The 4002-nt window shown below is 40.1% G+C and overlaps 1 non-coding gene across 1 annotated transcript; it reads right to left on the bottom strand.

Annotated features, from left to right (window-relative positions):
* Positions 1–537: 537 nt before the first annotated feature.
* LOC126005094 (small nucleolar RNA SNORA51) lies at positions 538–670 on the bottom strand. Its single transcript, XR_007494272.1, has one exon. It is a non-coding gene; the product is annotated as a small nucleolar RNA SNORA51 (small nucleolar RNA).
* Between the last annotated feature and the right edge of the window lie 3332 nt (positions 671–4002).

Here is a 4002-nt window from a genome sequence, read left to right as displayed (position 1 = left end):
TCAAGAAATATTTAGAATATAAAGTTTGGGAAATATCTTCTATTATAACTAGTTCTTCTTAATTCAGGTTCAGAGATATATTTTTTAATCTCAGATACCAGAGAAATTTTTTTTGATCTTTGTGTATAAAAATTTTAATTCCTGGTTGCTAGTGATGAACTACTCTTCAATGCATGTGTGTGGTAGAATTTAAGAGATACACAAAAAGGTTACGCCATTTCTAGTCACAAGGTGGCTCTATACCTAACACCCTGAGCTAAGGAAATGGGTTATAATTTTCTCTTTCCAATCTTCTAAGTATCAAAAACTCAGTTAATGTTTGTAGAATCAGAGCATCTAAAAAATTAGAAGGTTCCTTTATTTTGACTAAGTGGCCTCTGGCTGCTGACCTATTGATCTGTTTGGTGCTTTCCTTTAGTTCTTTGGGAGTTACACTTACTTAAATGGTTTGGCCTCAATTGTGCCTTGCCCCTGAGTGAAACAATTATTTAAGCCAGTACATGTACTTTGGATTCTAATTCTAGGCCTTTTTTTGTCCCCCCACCCCCAATTCACAATACAGACCAGGCAAAGGGCCTGGGTTGAGGTGTATATAGGGTGCATTTACTGTATCTCCTCTTTCTATACAGTCAGTGTAAAGAACACAGCCTGTGGTAAGAATTGGGAGACCTTATCTTTTCTTTTCTTTCTTTATTTTTTTTTGATTTTTTAATATATATAATCCTTTTATATAATTCTAGGCCTTTTGATTACTAAGATTGGTTTGAATCTCAGCATGATTGCTGACTCTATTGAGCACCAGAGAATAGGTGCTTCTTAGAAACTTTTTATTTTTCTGAGTGGAGAAAAGAGCATGAACTCAAGTTTAAGTCTACACTGATCATGACTAGCCCAGTTAGGATCACATTTAAAAAAATTATTAAATCACCATAAGATACAGAGTTAAAAAGTTGTTGATAGTTAAGTTTCGTTCATGCAATGTTCTAACACCCATTCCTACACCAATGTTCATGTCTCAGCACCATTTTCCTCTGTGGCCTCCAATCATCTCCCACCACCCCAGCCTGCCTCTATGGCAGACACTCCCCTTCCCCCTTTTCTCTCTAGGGACTGTAGACCACATTCTGTAACATCCTGTTTTCATGGTCCCCTGTGTCTGTGTTTCTGATCCTCCATGCTGGTCTCTCTCCAATCAATTCAGTGACCTATTGTGAGTCTCCCCCAGAGCTACTGCTGGCTCTGTCCGGAGAGTGTCAGTGCATTTCTCTGTGTCTCAGAAGCTCCGATGGAAGGAGAGGGATAACACCATGATCTTTCCAAGAAGTTTAAGAAAAGTGAAAGTTTATTTTACATCTTCTTGAAGACAGTTTTTTCCCTCCAAACCTCATGCCATATACATTTCCCAGTGTGCCTATTTCTCTCTTTATTCATGCTTGGGGACTTATTTCCTTTGGATGTTTGGTGAGAGGAGTTGGAACATCACACATGCAGCTATCTTCTAAACGGGATAAAACATTTAGGGATTGATCGTGCTTATCCCCAAATGCCAAATCACCCTTAAAAAGAAAGGCTTCTAAATTTATCCTAAATCTAGAGTGCTAACATGAGCTGGATCAATGCTCCGTTTTAAAGGCATATGTTTGCGTGAGAAAAGCGTACTGTAGACATCTAGATGTGCGTATGACAACTTTCCAGCAAACTCAGTCTGTGTGTGCCCTTTTGATTGTTGTTATCATTTCATTCTTTCCTTTCACATCAGAGATGACAAAGATCTAATTTTCTGGTGTGGTTTTGCGACAGTCCGCTCGTGGTCTGGCATAGCCCCTTTGAGAGACCCTTATCTCAGAAGCAAAAGAAAATGAAACAGTGTTTGCAAGATGGGCGCTACCAACAAATCAGCATTTGTGAGGTATAGGCAAGACTCGAAGCTGCAAAGCTGGGCCCCGACAGACGGATTTAGCACCATTAGCAGGGGCTTGTTGAAAAACAAAACTGACTTCAAAACTCTTCCTTCTGAAACAGAATGTAACATTCGTCTCTTCTTAAAACATTTGCTGACTTGTTTTCTGTCGCCCCCCCCCCACCCCCTAGCATCTCACTCTTGTGTCGGAGCTAATGTTCCCAGCGTCTACACTGCGTAGGCCCTGATTATTTGTGAGACAGAGTGAGTTAATGCAGATTTGCAAGCTGTTCCCATTTGTTAAATGTCAGAAAAACACATGCAAGTCACTGGCTTTAGCACTTAGCTGCCAGCTGGCTCTTCTGGAGGCAGGGGACAAATGACAGTCTATCACACAGCATGCTTTCAAAGAAAGAGGGGACCTATTCCAGAACCGCAGCATCCGAGTGGCTTTGAACAACATAAGCAAAATAAGAAGCCAACATCAGTTTTTTTTCCCTCCCTTATTTCTCCCCCTGTTGTTGAATGAATGGCAGTGCCACATTTGGGAGCTTTTTACAGCCTTGGGAGTATTGATCCTACTGCCCACCATCTGAGAGAGTGATGGGATAATGGGACGTGCCAAAATCCCACACACTCTAGGTGAGTGACAACAGAGATGACCTTCAAAACATGAAAGATGCAGGGTGCCTCCACATCCTGGTCCTTCTAGTGGTTGTAGCTCCCACCTTCTTCTACTTACCTCTCTCTAGATGTCTGGCTTAAAGTTAAATTTCTGCCTGTTTTTCTTTATCAGAATCATGTTGAGTTTGTATTCTACATTCTGTTACTCAGAGCCCTGCATCCTATTCCCTTAAGAAGGTGAAAATAACAGGGTATAAGTGGTGAAGGAAGTTTTTTAAAATTAATTTACTCATCTAGGCATCAGTTATTTATTGAGTCTCCAGTATACCCAGGTATTGTGAGAGATAGGAAATAGTGGGAAATATGAATTATGTGCAGGAATCTAATAGGGTTCTGATTATTAAGAAAAAATTGTACTTGACAATTCAAAATGGACTAAAGACATTGAAATTAGATCAGAATCTATAAAGTTTATTGAGGAAAAAATAGGCAGAACACTCGAAGACCTATATATTAAAAAGTCTTCGAGGATGGAACACCAATGGCAAGGATTTTAGCATCAAACATAAACCAATGGGATTACATCAAACTAAGAAGCTTCTGCATGGTGATGAAAACCCAACTTAAAACAAGAAGACAGCTAACTAAATGGGAAAAAATTTTTGCACTCAACACATCAGATAAAGGGCTGATAACCAGAATATACAAAGCACTCAGAGAGCTGAGTCCCCCAAAACCAAATAGCCATAGAAAAATGGGGAGTGAAATGAATAGACACTTCTCTGAGGAAGACCAAAAGATGGCCAACAAACACATGAAAACATGCTCACCTTCACTCATCATTAGGGAAATCCAAATCAAGACAACAATGAGGTACCACCTTACACCAGTGAGGATGGCTTCATCAAAAATAATGGGAACAATCTGTGTTGGTGGGGATGTGGTATGAAAGGCACTCTCATCCACTGCTGGTGGGAATGCCCCCTAGTCCAACACCTATGGAGAACAGTCTGGAGAGTGCTCAAGGAACTCAGAATTGAGCTCCCATTTAACCCAGCAATTGCTCTCCTAGGTATCTACCCCCAAGTTGGAAGGACATTCATCCCAAAGTATGTGTGCACCCCACTATTTATCGCAGCACTCAGAATAATAGCCAAGTCTTGGAACCAACCCTCGATGTCCAACAACAGATGAGTGGACCATTAAGATGTGGTATCTCTACACAATAAAATACTACATGGCAGTCAGAAATGATACAATCACGGACTTTGCAGCAACGTGGATGGACCCAGAACATATTATGTTAAACGAAGCAAGCCAGAAGATAAAAGAAAACAGCCAGAAAACACAGAATGATAGCACTATTCTGAAGTATTTAGAATATTTAGAATATGCACCAGATATACAACCAATACCCCACGATTAAATAACAGGGTGAAACAGGATAGAAACCTCAAACACTGTAATAATCACTATAT

Source organism: Suncus etruscus, chromosome 3, assembly GCF_024139225.1.
Source record: "Suncus etruscus isolate mSunEtr1 chromosome 3, mSunEtr1.pri.cur, whole genome shotgun sequence".
NCBI classification, from domain to species: Eukaryota; Metazoa; Chordata; class Mammalia; order Eulipotyphla; family Soricidae; genus Suncus; species Suncus etruscus.
This window is presented reverse-complemented; position numbering and strand designations above follow the sequence as displayed.